Source organism: Euprymna scolopes, chromosome 33 (assembly GCF_053919585.1).
Source record: "Euprymna scolopes isolate OS-2025 chromosome 33, ASM5391958v1, whole genome shotgun sequence".
Lineage (NCBI taxonomy): Eukaryota > Metazoa > Mollusca > Cephalopoda > Sepiida > Sepiolidae > Euprymna > Euprymna scolopes.
Window position 1 is genome coordinate 55,514,806 of NC_136514.1, and position 24,410 is coordinate 55,539,215.

Consider the following 24,410-nt stretch of genomic DNA (forward strand, 5'->3'; position numbering starts at 1 on the left):
CGTGAAATTCATTCACGTGGATTTCACCTATGTATGTCCAAACAGGCTCTTGGCAAACAAAGAAATTCCCAAATGAATTGTTTCATTTATAACCTATTTATTTCATCATTATTTCTAAAATGCATTGTTCATATCTAACTCTGACATAAATAATATTTAGTTATTTTCAAGAAGAAGGACAATCGTTCTACATTCTTATGATTTTAATACGTTTTTTTTTCAACTTTTCTAACTGGGTTATATACTAACCTTTTCGAAATATCATTCTCAAACTTATCTATTTAATTACTGGGGTCTTCTCTTTTCACATAACGTATAGCAGGCATAACAAAGACACTTTGTTTTATCAGGAGGTGGCAAAGGCGAATATGGAAACAAAACGAAGAAAAGTTAAGGGGCCAGGACGCCAGTTGACATTGACAACGGAAATAGTTTCTGAAAAAAAAAGGGAGGCTATCTCAGACATAGAGTCATCCCTAATACGAATGTAACTGGTGTTGTTTTAGCAGGAGTTGCAAGTGTTTTGGAAGAATATAAGAGCGTAACTGTTAGACAACATTAATGCAACTGGCTGTGAATCTTGGCTCGTCATATCTCTAGAAAAAATATTAAAAAGTAAGTTACAAACTATTGGTTGCTCCCTGCATCAGAATGAGCTTCCTTTTAGGGTTTTATTTAAATAGCTCGATGTCAATGCATAAAACTCAACATCATTTATTGGTGCTAATTGGAAAATTGTGTGGCAATAATTACAATCATTTTCCCCAGGTTGAATTTCCATCAATAAGTAGTCCTTATGATATCAATTATTCTGCACTGAAAGGTATTGATGATCAGAGTGACGCCCAAAGACTACTTTTGAAATTTGTAGTAGGGATTTTACGTTTGTTAATCCAAAATATGTTGCATTGAATATTGGTCCTTTCCATCAAGCCAGATGGCTAACTCTAGCTATCTGATAAATGTGTTTATGGATTCAACTGATTTATCCTCAAACACTGTTTGATAAAATGCACACATCCGTTAAATTTGTTGTTGAAGTGTATATAGTTAACTGGTTTGAAATTAAAAGAGATTACAAATTTCATAACAAGCAACTATGCATTTTCATTATGATTTAAAGAATTAAGCAGCAACCACAAAAATCCAAACAATTGCATTTAAAAATATTCAATACAATGCTTTTGCTGTTATTGCCAAAGAAATTGTGCATGCAATGATAAAATTAGGTGAACTGGAAGTTAGGAAAGACACTATAAAAAGAATTTAAACTATTTACATAAAATAATGAATTTTTTAACATTGATTTATATGTTCATTTTTAAATGTTGTTGTAATTTCATAATTAAGAATATACAAACAAGTAGGATAATTTTTAATTTAATTGCTTTATTTCTTCAGGCGTGCAAAAGCAACTCAAAATAAGGTAGCAAAAATTTCAGCAATAAATCTCAAAGCTCCATATTGCGTTCATTGATCAACCTATCTCAAAGTGGAGCTTGTGAGCCTGTCTTTAAAGAAGGATCTCAGGTGAGGAACTTCTGGAGTCATCGTTGAATAGGAAGAAACTAGATTTGCTGTATTTACCTGCACATTCGCAAAGTGCGAAATGGCAATTTAATTAAGCACAGAGTCTTCTCAATGATTGGTCTATAGATTTGAAAGAAGACAAATATATTGCAAAAGTTTTATGTCGAGGATTAGACTTTCGTTTGATTTAAAAGTTCTTATGTGGAATACTATGATGTGATGCAACATTTGGGTGTGGTCTGTCATATTTTTCCTAGAAATCAGTTTTAAAATTTGTGTATAAATATGAAACTAAAATAACCTAAGATAAATCAAGGTGTTAGAGCAGTTTCAGTTAACAATTGCAGATTTTACAAATTGATTCCCTTGTATATTCCAAATAGATTCCATTCTTGATGCCTATTCCTACATTGATAATAAGTTGTGTTTATGACCTTTGACAATGTATTTTATATTTTTTTATAAAACCGCTCCAGGCAAGGCATAAAGCTACTTAATGTAAGGATATATAAAACATTACTTCAAGGTCAAAATCTTGTCAATGATAAGTATTAGATGGAATAGATTCTGATCAAAATTACTTTTTATTAATTGTGTCGTTAAACTGAATGTAGTCAAGAGAAAATTATATGAAGCAAGGGGGTAATCGTACTTTATAACAAAGAAAGATTTATCTAGCTTTGAAAAAGATGAAATAATGGGCTATCAGCATGTGTTGATGTGCCAGAAAACAGTATTTTATTACACCATGTTCGAGCTATGTAAACACAAAATATTTAGCACGGTAGTGTAACAGTATAAGAAAAATTATTCAGAGAAGGAATATTAGTCAAACGTTCTTGAAAAGGATAAATATTACCTAGCTTAAAAAAGATAAAATGTAACTTATTAGCAAGTGCCAATATTTAACGGTATTTAATAACAACATGTATTATCCATGTAAACAGAAAAGATTTGGCACGCTACCGTAACTGTATGAGGACAATTAACGTTTACGGTATATTTAATGTAAAAAGTGAAAGAATTCTTGCCTTATAATCATGTATCCATGTGTAGCAGTTGGTTATTACGTTTGCATTTGGTGTATTTTATTTAAAACTATTTCCTCTTGTATAAAGTGACGTCGTATTTGAACATTTCTGGAGCGTTCGTTTTGTAATGAAATTTAGATTCTGGAATAGACGAATTGTCAGTTCTCAGCCAATGAGATTTAGCGGAATGTGAAAAGAGAGAATTTATCATTTTTGAATTGGGAAATGGAAACATCATGGGATGTCTATGAGTATATAATCCAGTTAATAAGGGTGAAATCCCGTATCTGTCGAAAGTGGAGCTCCCGGTGATGAGTGGGGGGGGGCGATAGGAGGACTTGTTATTTAGAAGGAAAAATAGCAAGTACTTCTTATAAAGATGGTTGCGATTGTGATAATGTTGCTCCTATGATTAAATGTACGATTTTAATTTAACGACTAAAAGGACTTCGAAAGTTCTGTTGTTGCAAACCTACGGTACTTTCATCATGAGGGGAATTTCTGAAATCAACATATTATATAGGAAATATAGAAAAATCAGACGTTGCCTAAAATTGAAAGAATGTCAACGAATGTCCACACTATCAATACTTTAATTTTCATTCAAACAAGTGAAATCGACGACTTTTCAATCAAACAAATCGATTGCCTGTTCTAGTAGGGGAATCACTTTGGTGCACCAAGAAGACATCACATGCAGTGACATTGTAGTCGACATTTCACTCTATAGAGCTTACTGTTGATATTAAAAAATATTTTTTAATAATAGCTTTTATTAAAGTTACAAATACAATGATCAAGCGTCATGGTTCAATTGCGCTCTAATCAGAAACATTTACTTCTAACACGCGACTGTCTTATAAAAGAGCCTCTTGATTTTATACGTTGGGCAATTTTGCTTGTGAGGCGATAAAACTTTTCAAATGCATTGGTGATGTTAGGCTGTATAAGGGTGGTAACCTTAGTCATTATTAATTTTCGATAATTCTGCGAGACATTCCTAGACAAAACTTATCTAAAAACAATCTTAAACTCTCAATCTCATGAAGTACATTTGTGTGATATTAAAAAATAACGGCCCTGCGTTTCGGAGTTCATAGTGTGTGATCTACGATCTCACACAGAAACACAGACACGTATTCATACACACATTCATACACAAACACGTACACAACCTGCTTTATATATAGAAATTTATTAGTACACACGTGAAAAATAATAATAATAATAATAAGAAGAAGAAGAAGAAGAAGAAGAAGAAGAAAATGGTTAAAAAATAAACCAAGAAACGTGTGACTTACAATTGAACGATTTCAGAAGCAAATTAAATCGTATGTTTAGGATTTTTTTGTTAGAACATACCGGATGAAATTTTAACGACCATTTTCTTCTGGAACCCTTAAATGAACTGTGCACCTGGGTCTTGAATACTGCAAACTAAAATTAATATTAATTATATTCAACTGCGCCATTTTGATTTGTAAGCTCTTTTAAGCATCTTTATGTTGTTATCTTTATGTTATTGAATCAAGACTGTGCTAGATGTTGTTGACGCATGCCGTTCTGTTCGGTTGGAAGTCTTCACTGAGCACCAAGGCTCGTGTTCTACGCATACATAAAAATTGAAATTAGCATGGGTTCCTACTCAACAGAACCGCGTGTCAACAACATCTGGCAGAACTTTGAGTCAACAGCTAGAATGACGGACACATTATTTTACTTGCGAGGGAAAAAATGTTCATTTTCTGAAGGATAGTTTCATCTTTAAGTAAGTAGAAATACTTCAATATAAAAATAAAATGCTTGCATTTTTTCTGATTATGCGAATATATATATATATATATATATATATATATATTATATATATGTCTGTGTGTGTATGTGTGTGTGTGTATGTGTGTGTATAGGGTTGGGTAAATAAGTAAACAGAAAGTTATTAGCACACACGTGAATAATAAATAATAATAATAATAATAATAATAATAATAATAATAATATATACATTAACTTTATGTATTAAAATAAATAAAATGTATACCCTGCTATGTTTCGCTATTGAGCACTCTTGTATAACCCTCGTTAAACTTTATTGGTTTCCTAACCTCTGGAAAACAATAAACTCAGATTATATACAGGATGTCCATAAAATAACTGAAGGCTTTTGAACTTCAATAGATTTTTTATTCTTGATGATATTTTTTCTGTACTTTTAATATAATCTGACTAAGACAATACGAAATGTGATAAAAAAACAAAAACAATATTCAAACAATCCTTATTTATAAAAAAAATAATGTCTTTTAAATGTTGCCCATTTTAAGCTTCGCATATATATGCTCTTTCCAAAACATTATTCATGACAGTTTTCTCTGGATTGCGATTTTACTTCTTTTATGTCCTGCTATCCTTGCAGGGTTTGGGGTTTGTGCACATAGACTCTTTCTTTTAGATATATCTACAAGAAAAAAAGCGGGGTAAGTAAAGTCTGGAGAACATGGTGGCTATTTCACATTGCAATAGTGAGAGGTAATGTTATCACCAAAGCAATTGACTGATTTTGGTAAAACAATTTCACAACTTGCGTACGTTGTTCACTGTTATACTTATCGATAATCAATTTGCAAAATATTATCTGTAAAATATCTGAAATAAAGAAAAGATAATCATTAATCATTTAATGACAAAGATTTTCAACATTTCAGTGACTTTTGGGACACCCTATATATATATATATATATATATATATATATATATATATGTGTATGTGTGTGTGTATATATATATATATCTGTGTGTGTGTCTGTGTGTGTGTGTACACATATATATATTGATTTATAAGCACTTGAATTTTGAAATTCATGACAATGAAACGTGATAAAATCACCGTTATATACGATAATAATATTTAACAGCTATTTATGTTTCTAATCTAAATGTTTTTAAGTCGGTTTTATCTGAAAAAAATTATTTGCGTAATGCGATTTTTCTATGATGAGAAGCATTTAACTTCGAAATGCCATGACCTAAACGGTTCTTTCATACCCTCTTCTCATTTTCATCTTTATTGATTTCATAATATTATTAAGTTATAGGAATTTTTATTCCTCATCTTTTTAATTATATTTTTGACTTGCTCTCCTTAAATTGGTAGAGCTTTTAATATCTTTATAGGTTTGCTTTATTAAATCTAATATCGTTTACAAGTTTATTACATATATATATATATATATATATATATATATATATATATATATATATATATATATATATATATATATACAGGGTGTCCCAAAAGAAGCTGATGGTTAAAAACAATTCATAAACTTCTTATTTTTTCATATTTTTCTTTTATTTTTTCAGATCATCCAGAGTAACCATTCCAGGGTCATCATGAGTCGTTACACTACCGAGGAACGGATATTTATCGTAGAGTCGTATTTTCAGTTGAATGAATCAATATCAGGAATTCAAAGGGAATTTCGACGAAACTTCAACACAAGAAAATCCCCTTACTCCCAATGCAATAAAACAAGCCACAATAAATGCCCTTACAAACAATATAGAGGAGGAAATTAGGGCCATGCACCCTGAAACATTAAGGGATGTGCTGGACCATTCCCTGCAGAGAGCACAAGAGTGTGAAAATGAAAATGGGGGAACATTTGAGTAACATCATTTTTCATAACTAAAATTAGATCTTGTGAAAAACATACCCTAGATTAAGTTGTATAAATAAAATTAGAATGAGTAGACTATGATATTTTACTATATCGCAAACCATCACGTATATATATACGTTTAGGCTATATACATATATATTCAAGTTAAGCTTACCAATTTTCATTTGCAGGTAGATGAGCCCCTCCGTGATGGTTTGCGATATAGTAAAATATCATAGTCTACTCATTCTAATTTTATATATATATATATATATATATATATATATGCACAAATTCTGCAGCCAAACAACGTCGCAGCCGACAAGAGCCATACCAGTTAACGAACCGGAGGTCCAAGGCTTAAGTTTTGCTCAGTTGACAGAGTGCTTGCCTCGCATGTTTAGGCTAGCATTGTTTATATAATATATACAGATATATATATATATATATATATATATATAGATATATATATATATATATAGCGTACTTTGAGGTAATTGCGCCAACTAAAAAAGTGCTCTTTTTATACGTTGTTGCCAAAAGAGCATTGTTAACTAGTTGGCGCAATTACCCTGGACTTGGCGCAATTACCCCAAATTACGGTATTATAATTTTTTTTTTTTTTTTTGTCTGTTTAATACCTACAGACACTAGTGTTTCATCCTTCCGGGAATCATCACTGCAGGGTGACACTATTATTACCAGTGATGAGATTCGAACTTAGCAACAGAATCATTTTTGACTCCACTAGCAAGGAATAAACCGTTTCGGCCATCCTTAACCGCGAGAAATATCGTTGAAATTTAAACATTTATTTGAAATGTCTTAAAGTCTGCCAGAGTGATCAAATGATTCTAACACCATTATCTCTGAATGCGAGCTTAAGGGACCTATTTTATTTCAACTGTAAAGTGCTCAACTATAAGGAACTTTGCCTGTGTGCTTGCGTGTCTGTAAGTTCGTTCCCTATAGACTCCTAAACGGGTGCGCCGATTTTTGTTAAATTTCACGCGATAATCGAAATAATCCGATGAAAGAAAGAACACGAGATTTTAACCAAAGTTAACACCTGACACAGCGTAACATCGCAAGTGTCTTTGAAAAGTTTTATTATCACATAAGCCTAAAACCCCGACATATAAAAAATCAACAGTAGATTCACAGATATGAGAGAGGCTCGTGCAGGATAAAAATTTCTGTTAAGAGCACAATCGCACCTTGATACGTGGCATTTTCATTTAAAAATTTATTCAAGATATTATATACAAAAAAATTTCATAAACTCCACAATAGCTTCTGTATTGTGGAATGTAGATTACAATGCATTGTAAACTAAGTCATTGCAGGTGAATGTTCTTTCTGTGCATGTAAAGCTTTTTTTTCTCATTGTAACATTTTACGTGTACACATAAAGTAATTATGCATACACATACACCGATATTGTGGTACTTTTTACAGCCATTAAATGTTTCAATCGTAGTCATTTGTTTTCCTAGTTTTGCATTTGAATTACAAAATATCTAATATTTCGCCGAAACATCAGGCCTTGATGGAGGGGAGACTAAAACTTGGTTTTCATACATAAAGAAAATTTCACAACGTGTAAGGGTTATTTGATACTGGAGATATTCATAGTCGTACCCCATTTTATAAAGAGGGGAGCTTTAACACATGAACAATATTTGGAATCAAGTCTTCTATGGATGTTTTTTCAGATCATTTGAAACGTAAGTAACAAGTTTTAGTCTCTCCTACATCAAGGCCAGAGGTTTTGGTTATATATATATATATATATATATATATATATATATATATATATATATATATATATATATATACAAATTTATATATATGAAATCTTATGAAGATACATCATATTTTATGTATCGATTTTTACTATTCTCTCCAATAATGCTTAATACTTGGATAGAGCTAGGTTATAAGTTAGGAACGCATATATGGCAATTAAGCTACACTGTATCTGCTGTATTTCATCACAGTAAAGAATCCTCAGACTTTTCTACGAGTATTATATGCTGTGTAGTTAATTGACATATTTCTTCACAGCTTACTATATATATATATATATATATATATATATATATATATATATATGTATGTATGTATATACGGAGTGAGAGAGACAAGGAATGTGTATGGGTCAAGATTAATGTTTCTTGATTAGGGTTTTAAGCATTCGCTTTTATTAGTCGACAGCTGCTACGTCGACACAAGATCGCAGCTACTATAACTACGGCTACCGTTTTTTACTGCTGCGCCGAGCGCGCGCCGTTCTTGCACCCGCAAAGCGAGCACCGTTGCCTCGATCGGGGGGAATTTATTATCATCACGAGCGCTGCAACTGCAGCCGCCGCGATAGGGCGGGCGTGACTACTACCATCAAAGCAAGCAAGCAAACTTTTTCACACTCTTGTCGCTGGCTGTGTACGTACCGCCTTCATTTTCGTAGTGGCACAACGCGTTGAACAGAACCAGTAGTAAAAAAAAAAATAATAATAATAAACGACGGAGAGATATCTAGAATGGGAGAGATCAGTACGGTTTCGCGACTCAGTCTCGGCTGTGACGGCAATGGCAACTCACACGGGATATAACACACACCCTTTCCTATCCCCGATCAAGATCCGAAACAGAAAAGATAATCAGCGCAAGAGCCAGCTAAGACACACTTTTACACGCTAAAGACAATATATATATATAACATTTTCTGTCTTCACACACACATACACACACACACACTCACACACACGTATAGTTATATATAGTCATATGTACATATATATATATATATATATATATATATATATATAGATACATAGATAAGTAGAAATATATTCATATATACGTACATATATACATAAATACACACACGCACACACACATACATATATACATAAATACACATACGCACACACATACATATATACATAAATACACACACGCGCACACACATACATATATACATAAATACACACACGCACACACACACACACACACACACACACACACACACATATATATATATATATATATATAGATCAGAAATACTAACAATTATTCTCAAGTGGTACAGGTGCCTAATTAGGATCATGTATATGGTATTGTATTTTTTAAACAACTAAAACTAGAAAGGAATTAAGATTACGGTTTCCACGACTTACGTTACGCTTTTTACAAATCTCATATTCATAACTTTAAACCTGATATTGGTGTCTAATGAAGGCCATGTGGTCTGTGATCTTTTTTTTAACAACTTAAACAAGCAGAAAACAGTACATGCGTTTCATGATTTTATTTCCGGAAGATACTTATAGTATATCTTTTAGAAGGATTCTCGGCGTGTGTAAATGCACGCGCCTCTAATACCTATCGATCTGAACACACACATATGCATGTAAATACAGATAGATAGATTATAGATTTAGACGTATGCACTTTTAAATTTTTTTCACACGCAATTTCGCCCGTCCGTTTTCAGACAAACATAGAACTGTCGGCGTTCTTTACGTGTTCAAAGGAAAGAGATCACGCGTGTTGTTGTTATAGACCGTTTATTTTTATCGCCCTTGCAGAGTGAGAGAGAGACAGAGAGAGAGAGAGAGAGAGAGCGAAAGAGAAGGAGACAGGAGGGAGAGAGAGGAACTACAAGGGAAAAAGCGAGAAAGAGAGAGATCGAGAAAAAAGCCACGCGGAAACTCAACAATTCATTGTCGCGTGTGGGAATCATTTTACAACGAATGGTTTTGAACGCGGTTCCATGTGATCAGATGCATGAATAAATAATTGCATGTATATGCAAGCAATATCAAACATAAAAGAAAATAAAACACCAACTACGCATATAAAAACACTAACGCACGTTTTTAACCAAAACGCTAAAAGAATTATTAATCGCTTTGAGGCACTAAAGAAGCTTTTCTTAATTTAACAGCAACTACATTGCAGAAAATGTTTATAAATCAGAAAATAATGTTTCAGTAATATTGCATCCATATATATATATATATATATATATATATATATATATATATATAAAGTCTGTGTGTATATATAATTGAATAGTTAAAAATCGTGCAAAGAAGATACAAACGCACTATTTTGCCTGTGTTTTTAAAGAAATCAACTTTCTTTATATAAAAAAAATAAGTATAAATAATTTAAATTAAGTTGGGCACATATATATGTGTGCGTGTGTTTAAATAGATAGATATAAAGCTAGATAAAACGATTCATAGTTCAAACACCAGCAGACAGGCATTGGATTATAATAAGTTTTGAGTCGAGTACGTTAAGAACTTTGCTTGAACTGTTACTGTTAGAACTTACTTTGTTTAATTGATTTTTTTTTAATTGTGCGTGTGATAATTACACCAAATCAGTTGTTCTTTAATAAAGAGTTATTTCCGTCGAGTCTCTCATTACTAATATGAAAACACATTGTTCCTATTTACAATGCCTCCCCACAAGACAGAGTTAGACACCGTGGTCGTTTTTTAATGGGGAGAAAAGAAACAAAAATAAAAATTGTCTCAGTCGTGAAAGATTTCTGCTCCACTGACAGAGAACAAGAAATTGAAGTGCAGCAGCTGAAGAACAGATACTACACTTTGATCTTGTCCCGAAGGCCAAGCTAAAAGGTTTAGGCTGTGAAACTATAAATGCTTAATTTTTACATAAACCAAATACATGTATAGAAACAAACAAATAAAAAACGACGCCCATGAAATGATATATATATAAAATAATATATATATAAAATAATATATATATAAAATAATATATATATAAAATAATGTATACATAAATAATATATACAAAAAATAATATATACATAAAATAATATATGCGCATACACAGAAAAATTGTTATAAAACCCAAAACACAACGGAAATAAATGTTTACTTTGTACTTGGATGCATCAAATAAAAAAATACATTCCTAAAAAAAAATTAGGAATTCCTGGAACGTAAAAAAAATCCCGAAACGTGGACAGCTGACCCCTCTTAAAGGTAAGTCTCCATTTTCGTTTTGTGTTTTATGTATATAGAATCAGGTGCCTTATGCAGGTCATAGCGTAAGTAGAGAATCAGCCACGTAACTAGCTCAACAAACACACAAACACACCGCTAATAAATTCAGGGTCAACTAGCCAAGTATCGACTTTATATTGAATTAAAAATGTTGAATAAAAGTGGTTTCTTTTGTTTGTTTTTTTTTTTTTTATAACTGAGACTAACTTCATGGATCTGCACGTGCGTGAGGGTCAGTAATATGCATTTCCTTGGTAAAACACTCCTGCATTATCAATTATAAAATATGTATTCCAGGCAACAAGATGATATACGTTGGCAAATTTTTCAAAGTATTTTAAAGCAGTAAGGAGAGTTGATATAGTTTCATACCCTAAAAAAGAAAGAACACTGAAATTTTAAATTAGTGATACATTTAGTGCTTATATATATATATATATATATATATATATATATATATATATATATGATACATTTTAGTGCTTTTATATATATATATATATATACATATATATATATATATATATTTATATATATACATAAGCACTAAATGTATCACTAATTTAAAATTTCAGTGTTCTTTCTTTTTGTGGTATGAAACTATATCAACCCTCCCTACTGTTTAAAAATAATTTGAAAAAATTGCCAACGTGTATCATCTTGTTGCCTAGAATACATACATATATATATATATATATATATATATATATGTATGCGTGTGTGCACCAAAATAGAAAAAAACAAACTAATGATATATTAATCAACGTACATCTTTATTTCAAGACTAGAAAAGATGTCATGAAAACAGCACGTTGTAAACTATATAACTAATATTTGTTATGAAGATTCTACTATGTTTAAATATTTTTTCCTATTGACACACATGTATGTATATATATATATATATATATATATATATATATATATTATATATATTATATATAATATACATATATATATATATATATATATATATATATATATATATATATATATATATATATACTAGCAAAGGTACCCGTCGTTGACTGGGTTCAAAAACAGCCTAGAGAATATGGACTTTGATTTATGAAAGTATGATAGGTTATGAAAAGCAAGGATTGTAAAGAGATAGCTTCAAATTTGGGGGTATATATATATATATATATATATATATATATATATATATATATATATATATATATATATATATTAGTGATAGGACAATCTCAATATTTTTCCGATTCCTATACGATTCCGATATATATATATATATATATATATATATATATATATATATATATATATATATATATATATATACATATTGAACTGGAAAAGGCCCCTTTAAAAGAATGGTCCATAAAAAAGTCAGTCATATGAAGCACTTAGCGCTGCTTTGCGACTTAGTTTCAGGGGAGATAGAGTTTGAAAATATGGAGGCAGACAGACATATACCCTTTTATATATTACTAGCAAAAGTACACGTCGTTGACTGGGTTCAAAAACAGCCTACAGAATATGGACTCTGATTTATGAAAGTATGATAGTTTATGAAAAGCAAGGGTTGTAAAGAGATAGCTTCGAATTTAGGGGGTATCGAAACCAAAGCAAAATATGGTGAAATTAAAAGTAAAATAGATAAACCCCATAATTTATTATACCATATCTGTCCACACTGAAACACTTATCACAATATTCTGTGGATCTATATTAAAAAACCTTGTTAAACTTTGTGACGTATTTCCATTCTATGGAGGTCAGGCGCGAACGAACACCCCATAATTTTATTATAGCATGTTTTTTCAAACTGAAACATAATTATCAAAGTATACTTACTCAGATAGATATGAAAAGTCTTTATTAAAATCTATGCCAATTCCCATTCTATGGCGGCCAGGCGCGAACGCAGACCCCCACATTTTATTATACCATCCCTATTTAAGTTAAAACATACTTATCACAGTATTATTATGTACATCTATATCAGAAACACTTGTAAACATTTTTTAATTTTTTTATTTCCATACTTTGTAGACCAGGCGCGAATGCAGACCCCACAATTTGTATGAACCACCGTTCTGCCTGATCAAACATACCCATTCCTGTGTCTCCATACATATTCTATCATTATACGTAATCAGTTTTTTTTTAAATAGTCAACCATATAGGAGCCTATTCGTGACCAGACAAACACACACACACACATACACACATTCAGCTTGATATTATAGATGTCATATTATATTATATTATATTACCAGCTGTACCCGGCCACACGTTGCTGTGGTTGCGTTTGTTAAAATGGAACACATTCCTCCAGAAAAATTGCATTTTGTATTGTATATTTACTTTTAATATTTTCTGCTATTTTCCCCCCAAAAAAAGATTCCTTTTTACGATAAATTGTTAGGGGAAAGGTTTTTTTGTCAGGAAAACTTGCACTTTTTTTTTAAGAAAATTGGCAGTAAACGTTTTTTTTTTTTTTTTTTTTTTTTTTTTTTTGCAAACAGAATTTATATTCTAAAAGGAACAGACGAATGCTTTATATGAACAGGGTAAATAGTTAGGTGAAAGTAAAGAAAAGTTTTGTTTTTTGTTCAAGAGAATGTACAAATTAAGTTTTGTCAACAGATGTTAAGAAAATCAATAGAAAAATATTTCCATCATTAATTAATTAATTAGTTAATTATATAAAAAAATAAATAAAATGTTGATTTAATGTTTCAACATTTAAACAACGCTCGGTTGAATCCGGTGGAATGAAATGGATTCAGGAGGCGGGGTCAAATTCTGCATGAGTATCATTATTTTTAATTTCGTATTATGTTCAATTTGTGAAGTGGGCTACCAGCGATTGCAAACGAAAAGATGTAACCAAAATGAGAAAAATTTAACAATAAAATAATTTTAATAAGTGCTCAGCTTCTAATAAAACATCCTAGTAAATCACTCCCCCCGTATCTGTTTTGTTGTTGTAAAAATGGAAGGGAAACTTAAATTTCGCTCCGTTTTATTTTTTTTTAATTGTGCCTCCCCCAACGAATATAATGCGAAGAATAACGGTGCTTGTACACTTTATTGCCGAAATTGGAGACGCCATTTTATTTCACGCACCTTCTGTGCAAATCCTGGTTAGATTATGGCCGAAGCATGGAATAAGTAACCCAAAATTTAAACTGTATAACGACTGCCGTTAAAACGAAAAAAAAAATAAATAAACAACCCACTTCCCCGTTAAAAAATTAAATAAAACAATCATTAAACTTAATTTGTTGTTGACATTTTAAAGTTGCTTTAATTCAAAAGAACGTTTTCAATGATTTATTTGTTCGAAAAAAAAAAAACAAATAAAAAAGAAAACTAAACTCCTGTCACACTAAGTAATTTAGATGACTGAAATAAGAATGGAAAGATTAAGAACCAAACTGAATTTCCGCAAAGGAAAAAAAGTGTTTGTACACGTGAAAAAAGAAAGTTATGGCCGAAGCGTGAAAGAAATAACAAAAAATATTAAGTGAAGAACGATTGCAGTTAAAACAATAAATAAATTTAAAAAAAAACAACCCACTTCCCCGTTATGAAAAGAAAGAAACAATCATTTAATTTTATTTGTGGTTGACCTTTCAAAGTTGACTTAATTAAAAAAAACATATCCAAATATTTATTTTTACGAAAAAAATAAATGAAAAAATACTATTTTATAAAAATCCGGTGTTGCTTTCTTTATGAAATGGTTGTAATAAAATTCAAATTTTATTACGCCCAGTTTTCACTAAATGTATGTCCAATTATATATAGATAAATTATTATAGAATAAATGTATTGGGTTTTTTTCGGTTTTCATATGGCGCTCGCCCAGTTAAAACCCTGATGAAGATGTCATGTGATTGTCTGTTTTAAATAACCGAAAAAATTCCATGAAAAACTGTCCCGTTCTCAATAATTAAATCGAAACATTTCGAAATAAACGGGTCTCGGAATAGACACCCCAAACCTTCCCATGTTAAGGAAAGCTTTCGGAATAGATAACCCGTAACCGTGTCAGCAAGGTGAACGATGATTTTGCCGTAATATTATAATGTACGGGCATATCATTCTATGCAGAAATTCATAAGCGCCTTTAACACTAATGAATGTAGGTGACTGAAATAGGAATTTTATGAATAAGAACAAAAATTAATTTCCCCAATGGAAGAAAGTGTTTGTACACGTGAGGAAAAAAGTTATGGGAAATTTGTTGCACGTCGAGCTTACCAATTCAGTTAATTTTGTGATTGTCAATAAATCCAATGTAAAAATCCATTTCGATATAAATAATAGTTTTATTAGTATAATTCAAAAAAAAAAAATTAGTAAAGTCAGCTCTTAATATAATGAAGTAAATAGTACAAAAAGGAAAAAAAACGTTCTTTGTGCTAAGAAAAGCGTAAGTAGTGAAATTCATTTTTGTTTGATGTATATCGTAACGATGTTTACAATCGCAATGAAATCTGAAAAATTGGAACGTCAGAAAACGAAACGAAAGCATACGAAACACAGTAAACCGGAACTGAGGTTATTAGAGATGCATACAGAAATGTATTGTTTACATTTTTAAATGTAGTATTTCTCTAGCGGAGTCGGTGAATTTTATAAAGCACTCATAAAACGATTTGTTACCAATCGAGTTTGATATGTGCGTAATCGCTTTTAGTGAAAATGTGACATTTTACATTTTGTAATGCGCTAACCGTAAAATTAATCTTTAACTCTGTAATCGGGAAAACGTAAACAGAAGAAGAAAACATCGAACGAAAGGAAAGGAAAGGAAAAGGAAATGATATATTATATGTTAATGAATAAAAAAAAAGAAAAGAAAAAGGAGGCAATCGTTTGTTTTTCCTAGTGTAATAATGTTTCGAAATAAAGTGTAAATAAGCAATGTATAATTAGGCGTGGTGCGTTTCCCGCAATAGGAAGCATTTCAGTTTTTGTATGCAGCTACAACCCCCGTAGACGGTGTTCGTTCGTATTACTCCCTCGTGAACGATAAGCGGCGGTGTAAATGGGGAGCCGGAAAAGGGGGAATTAAATAGAGAGAAAAGGTTTTATAACTTCCATTGATTCTTACCGGTTTTGGCAGTGAACTCTCACCAGAAAAAATATAGGAATGCATGATTTTCGAGTAAGTGTAGAGGTAATAGTCCTATAGCACACCTTAGATAATGCGCTGCAGTTTGGGCATATTACATTTGCATGAAATCTCTCGAGTTTTAATCCTATTAAGGTCAAACTCAGAGGGGAAAACTGAGTTCATTTTATTTATATAGATAGAAGAATAGAAGATAGAATAGAAGAAGAGAAGAGATATTATAATTTGATGTAGATATACTCGATATTATATATAGGGTATAAATATTACAAAAATAACATGGTGGACTGTACAAATTGCCTTATTTATTAGCTCATCACAGTGAAAACAATGGATATAAAAAAACGATGTATTATCTTATTTCATGGAGTTACAAAAATTAGGCTTTTCTCTTCACAAGGAATAACTATAGAAAAGTACAGAATTACGAGTTTGCCTTAATTATAGATTTTACTTCCCAAATTCCCTTGCTGTGGTGAAATGCTTCTATTAATAAATAGCATGAAGGCAACACGTTACTGGGATTGAATAAGGATCAACAGATACTCCATATTTGGAATACTTTACGGAGAAATCGTCCATTTATCAATGAAATCAGCGGTGCATCGGGATGAAGCTACACATCTCTCCCTGCAGTGAATTAGTCCACAATACATTGCAGTCTACATTGCACTGTAGAGAACGTATTGTTTGTGTTATTTATTATTTTTATATATTGGCTTCAATTACGCTTACAGTGCAAAAGTCTAGTATCATAGTTCAGTTGTGCTTTTAAACTGAACCATTTCTTTAAAATGTTCCCATGTTTTATCAAAGAGCATACTGTTAATTTTATACCCCAGGCACTTTTGCTTGTACGGTGATAAAACTTCCAAAATGTATTAGGCTTTATAAGGGTGTTAATTTTCATTAAAATCGGGCTGTTTCTGCTGTAAACAGATTTTTTCGATTATCGATTCTCCATATTTATCGGAAGCATTCTGATAAAAAAAAATACGGCATAATCACGTTGAATCACCGGTTCCCGCTAGATCACCGAAGTTAAGAAATGCTGAAACAAGTCATTACTAAATGGGTGATCATTTGGGACTTCCAGATGCTGTATGTGCTCTCCGCTTATCTCGGCATTGGTTTCAGTCGTCCTGCACTTCTATTTGCCACTGAACTCAAACAGTACCGATTCAGGAGAGGTGTGGATGGAGATTGTGCAACTCACAGTTATACACGCAGCTGTCCTTACAAGCGGTATCCTTTATCTTTCAGGACTGAACGGATATATTTGATTACAAAAAAACTTCTAAGAACACTCCAACATACATAAGAACACTTCAACACACGTAAAGTACATTTCAAAAGAAAAAAGTATATTAAGTAGAGATTTGACTTACTACGAACTTATGGATTTGGATCTATGGGGAATAGGAATTATTCACTTCACTATTTATTCATTTCTGACTTGTTTAATTCTAGAATTCATTGTACATGTTAGTTGCAAATTGAATTTAGATTCATGTACGTCGTTATTCAAGTTTCCTCTTTTATTTCTAACTCGTTTCTTCGTACATTGTTTTTCTGTCGAATTTTCCAAGTTTGGAAATTTTCCTGGAAAAGAAATGTCTTTTAATAAATAATGCTATTTCTTAGCAAGTTTCAAAGTTTTCAAATTTATGGAGCCAACAATGTCGTTACTTTAATTTTGATGGTTTTTCTCTGTAGAAGAGAGAAGACTAACTTTCGAACCTCGATGGAGTAAGTCATTTTTTTATATATTACGTGTTTGAACTCACTTTTAAATAATTACAAGTTTTCTAATTTATATATATATATATATATATATATATATATATAAGACTGACGTGGAACCTTCTGATTGGCTGTACCTTCTTTTCCTTCCTCTTTCTCTCTCCTCCTCCCCCGTGCATGCACATCACTTTCACTACACTGATGAAGATCAGTCGAAAACATGTATGTGTAAAAGAAAGTTTTTTAAAAATTTCTTTATATTAATACTTTGTATTCCTTCACTTCACCAATAGAAAACGAATAAAGAAAAAGTTTTCGTATTTTTTAATACATATCCACACACACACACAGACACACACATATATATATATATAGAGAGAGATATAAATAATTATATATATACATATACATATATATATGTATATATAGAATTATTATAGTAAATAATTATATACATATATACATACATATACACACACGCATATATATATATATATATATACATATATATTACAGCAAAATGCTCTATTATAAAGAAATAATTTCTAAATGAGAGCAGATTTTTATATTTTCTGAAAGTGCAGATAAGATAAATCATCGGTGCTGTCGGTTTCAAACCTGATAATAGGAAACCGTTTCGAGACCCTATATAAAGCTCTTTTCAGCCGATCTGTCTCTGTCTCTGTCTGTGTGTCTATGTGTCTGTCTGGCTGCGTGAGAGTGTTAGATCCTTATCTCTCACCGTACAGTTTTATCACCGCACAGTTTCATCACTGTACATTTTCATCACCGCATAGTTTTATCACCGCACAACCAAAAAATTACTGGTGTATAAAATCAACAGTACGCTCTTTGATAAAACATAGGCGCGTTCTAAATAAATTATTCGGTTTAGAAATAAAGATCGGTTGAAGAGAGCCGGGTATAGGGATTTAAAATTGTTTCTTTTTCTCAGATTTGAAACCGACGACACCGATGATTTATCTCATCTAAAACTTTCTGAAAATAAAAATATCACGCTCTTATTTTTTAAAGTTATTTCTTTATAATAGAGCACTATGCTGTAATTCTTTTTCCAAAATATATCTAAGTATATATATATGTGTGTGTGTGTGTGTCTGCGTGTGTGCGCGCGTATGTGTGTGTGTGTGTGTGTGTGTGTGTGTGGGTGTGTGTGGGTGTTTGTGTGTATTAGTTATAGAACGAGTTCAAATACTTTCCCCGATTCCGATACAATTACCGATTCAGGTTCAGATTCTTTATAAGTCTCTAAACATTTAACAATATAATTGTTATTTAATCCGGGTTGTCGTAAAAACACATGTTACATCTGCAGAATATTATCTCAAATATAAAAATAGACTTGTGAGGTGATTTATTTTAGTTTTAATGTTAATTTAAAATCAATGAATATTTATTGTTTCATTATTAATACAAGTAGTGGAAAATTTTGCTTTAAACAAACTCAAATATAAAAGATAATAAAAAAAATTCCGATTCCTATACCCCTCCAAATTCCGATTTTTTCGATTAATCGTCCCAACACTATATATATATATATATATATATATATATATATATATATATATATATATATATATATATATATATCCACTGTTAATTTCATACGCATGTTTTCTGCTGGTGGGATTAAAATAGATTAAATTTAAGTTTAAAATTTAAAAAAAAGCAGTTATCATGGTTTAATTGTACTTTTTGTTAAAAACTTTATTCCATTTTCATTACAAGCAAGGCACAGTGCCACTTTGTAGGGAGATACTATTAGGGGCATAAGTTGAAGGGCTACTATGTAGGGAGTTGAACTTCAACTTCTGCATGTCAGTACAGTTGGGGAAGCAGGAACCTGGAAGGGAATTTCAAAGTCTAGCAGGTCTGGCGAAGAAACTATTGGAATAAAAGTTTATTTTACATGTAGGGATCTCTATTGTGTAGGGGTGGGACTTTGCTGCTTGTTGGGTGGGTCGGCGGTATTTACGTCGAGGAGGTACAAGGGCTTGTAATTCATCGGAACATCCACCAGTAACATATTTGTAAAACAGGCATAGGGATGCAATATTTTGTCGATGGCCTGAAGCTTGGATGACAGTTCAGGACCTATTAGATTGTCGGCTCTTTTTTTAACCCTGCCCAGGAGTAAGAGACTAGCAGCAGATGCACCTGCCCAAATATGAAAACAATACTCCAGACATTAGCGAATGATGGCCTAGTAGAGTTACAGGATATTTTCAAGCGTATATAACTTTCTAGCACGGTAGAGAGAGCCCATCTTCTTTGCAAACGCCTTGGCAATGTTCTTAATGTATCTGTTTCAACTCCTGTTCCCTGTGAACGTTAAACCAAGGAGTTTGAAAGGATTACTTTCAGGTAATGTATCTGTAGCCATAGTTATTATTGTTTGAGAAGGTTTCTTGTAATTAAAGGAAACGAGCTTAGTCTTGGCAGCATTGAACGTTACCATTCATTTCCACTACTGACTGGAGGTCTTCCTCTAGGGTGTCCGCCATTGCCTTAGGTGATCATTTGTTTTCCCTCGTGCCTGTTATAGAGCATGCGGTCGTCAGAAAATATACTCATCTCAGAGACTATTTCATCAGGGAAGTCATTTATGAATATCAGGAAATGTCTAAGGATCGATCCATGAGGTACACTCGTATTTATATCATATAGTTAAGACGTATGACCATCGAGGACAATCTGGATTCTTCTCTTACTTTAGAAGAATTTAATTATGTCAAGTATTTGCACTGTAATACCATAGGATCTGATTTTCTTGAGTAGACCATTGTGTCATACCCTGTCAAAAGCTTTAGATATATCTAGGGCTACTGCCCTCCCCATCCCCTTCCTCATTGAGTACATGGTATATACGTTCAGAGATTACAGTTAGGATATCTATAGTAGAACGGACTTGCCTAAATCCATGTGGCTGGTTGGACAGAAGTTTAGCAACTGTAAGATGGTGAACTAAAGTTTGATTAAAGAATCTAGTACTGATTTTATATGCTTGTGTGATAATAAACTTTTCTGAAATGCACTTGTGATGTTAGGTTGTAGGGGGGTTTAACTTTGGTCAGAACCGTCTGTTCCTTCTTTCATTGGAGTTTTCGATTATCGATTATTAATACTTATGGAAAACATTCCGATTAAATGTATATTTAAAAACACTGCCAGATACATAAAGTACGTTTGTGTGAAATTTCATAAGGATCCAACTATTTCACACACATAAACACACACCATCACACACAGAAAGACTAAGTTCCTTTAATACAATAGTATATGTATATACACTATTAAAAGAAATTCGTATATACAGTGCATATACATTCGTATATGTAGTACATATAATATATATCTATTATACTTAACAACATATATATATATATATATATAATATAATATAATATAATATGAAGCTGAATGTGTGTGTATGTGTTTGTCTGGTCAGGAATAGGTTGACTATTATAGAAAACTGATCGCATATATTGATAGAAGATGTATCGAGACACAGGAATGCGTGTTTGATATGGCATGATGGTGATTCATTACAATTGTGGGGTCTGCGTACGCGCCTGGTCCACAAAGTATGGAAATAAAAAAATTAAAAATTAAAAAAAAAACGTTTACAAGTGTTTTTCATATAGATGTACATAATATTACTTTGATAAGTATGTTTTAACATACATAGGGATGGTATAATAAAATTGTGGGGTCTGCGTTCGCGCCTGGCCTCCATAGAATGGAAATAGGCACAAACTTTAATAAAGACTTTTCATATCTATCAGCGTAAGTATACTTTGATAATTATGTTTCAGATTGAAGAAATATGGTATAATAAAATTATGGGGTGTTCGTTCGCGCCTGACCTCCATAGAATGGAAATATGTTACAAAGTTTAACAAGGTTTTTTTAATATAGGTCCACATAATATTGTGATAAGTGTTTCAGTGTGAACAGGTATGGTATAATAAATTATGGGGTTTATCTATTTTATTTTTACTTTCATCATATTTTGCTTGGGTTTTGATACCTCCAAATTCGAAGCTATCTCTTTACAACCCTTCCTTTTCATAACCTATCATACTTTCATAAATCAGAGTCCATATTCTGTAGGTTGTTTTTGAACTCAGTCAACAACGGGTACTTTTGCTAGTATATATATATGTATTTATATATATATATATATATATATATATATATATATATATATATTTATATATATATACTACTAAACACTATCTGTGTTCTCAGCTTACCTCGGCATTGCTTCCAATTGTCCTGAACATCTACTTGATATTACTATTTAACAACGGTGACTCAGGAGAGATGTAGTTCGAGATTGCTCGTACTCGCAGGAACCCTTAGATTGGATAATGATAGTCTGTCAAGACAAAATAAAGCTAATATATATATATATATATATATATATATATATATATATATATATATATATATATATATATATATATATATATAAAATGTGGTACTATTTTATCAGTGAAACATTTTGATATTTCTGACAATATGTGTTGGGAAATATTTCTTTTGCCTGTATATACCTCACTTTATGTTTAGTTGTTTTTTATACTCGCTGGTGTAAGCCCGACTTTGAGCCTATTTTAGTGATACACGCAATCACGCATATTTAAATACGCTTTCTAAAATTTTACTCATAACTAGGGTCTGACAACAGCATATTCTTTTCATTGTTTTTACTCTCCAGTATATATCCGACACAACTGAGAACCACATCACTCTACATAAAAACATATAAGATATCCAGGGATATATACCTGAGACTCAAAACAAGGAAACGAATATGCTGTTATCATAGCCCTACTCATAACATACCGCATTAAATCCTGAAATACGTACGGATACAATTAATTGCAAAATAAAACTTATGACAGATACCAAGGAAGTGTGACAGAGAAAGCTACGGATAGTGCGTTTTAAGGTTTTGTACACATGAAAAAAATGCGTCCATTTAATCCGTATCTTTAGTGAACAGGTGGTATTTCAAATTAAAATGTGACAGACAAATAACAATTCTGCTTTATATTTAAGTTTTATAACCAAATGATTGACGGAACTTCTCATTTACGTATTTTAAACAAAACCTGTATAATCTATTTGCGCTTTGATCCATAAGAATCTCTCTATATAGACGTTAATGTATATGTGAAACGTTAATGTATATGTGCAACGTTAATGTATATGTGAAACGTTAATGTATATGTGAAACGTTAATGTGTATGTGAAACGTTAATGTATATGTGAAACGTTAATGTATATGTGTATGTCTTTCTTTACATTAGTAATGAAAAAAAATTGCCTATTTTGAGAATTAGCATGGTAATATCTAGATGCTTTATTTTCGCGAAAGCTATCATAAAACAACCTTAAGGTCAGACGCAACTATTCAACGTGACAAAGTAACCAAAGTCAGGTCAGCCTGGCACACGGCTATTATTTCGAAGCATGTGGTAAAGCTACAGTTCTTTTTTTGTTTTCGTTTCTATCGACTCTATTGTGTTTCTAATTCTAAACAGGATATATTAAATTATGAACTCATGTCTAACCTTGCCTTAATGAGGAGCCAAATAAAATGAAACTTGGCTTGATATGCCGGGAAATCAGACTCGCACTTCATATTTATTAATTGCATTACCGCAGGTGCCTGTTTGTATTTAGGAGAAAGCTATATTTTTCATTACCTATGCTTCCTCTCTCTCTCTCTCTCTCTCTCTCTCTCTCTCTCTCTCTCTCTATCTCTATCTCTCTCTTTCTTTCTTTCTTTCTCTCTCTCGCGAGCGCTTATTCTTTCGTAAATATAATTGAGTGCTTTCAGTTATCAGTAACGCAAAAATATAAGTAAACATATAGCTACATTTATATCCGATAACATTCCTCCTGCTACACCCAGCAGTTTCGTTTAGCTTAATTGACAGAGCACTGCACTCGGTCTATACAAAGTAAGTTTAGAGTATCTACATATAAACTAACAGTGTATTATTTTCCTGTAAACTATATTTTTAGTCAGTGTTTGCTGCCAATTGACGGTTGAAATTCTGCTCATTTTTGCATTAAATACTAACTCTTGTTAATCACTATTATTCATTACCTGTCCATCAAACTGATACCATAATACCTAGTTGGCTGCACTTTATCATGATAAATGTATATACAAAATTGCAACGATATATGTCTAATAGTTTCAGACAAAACTTCGAGAGTTAATTTGGTATTGCCGTGACTATTC

General features: G+C 31.7%; 1 protein-coding gene across 2 annotated transcripts in view; it reads left to right on the forward strand.

Moving 5' to 3' along the window:
• The first annotated feature begins 8,460 nt into the window (after positions 1 to 8,460).
• LOC145258224 (GTP-binding protein Di-Ras2-like) overlaps positions 8,461 to 24,410 on the forward strand; it is a 606,981-nt gene continuing 591,031 nt past the window's right edge. For both annotated transcript variants that reach the window (XM_080116175.1, XM_080116174.1), the window contains exon 1: positions 8,461 to 11,250. The gene's annotated coding sequence lies outside the window, so the exon portion shown is untranslated. The remainder of the gene's footprint in view (positions 11,251 to 24,410) is intronic.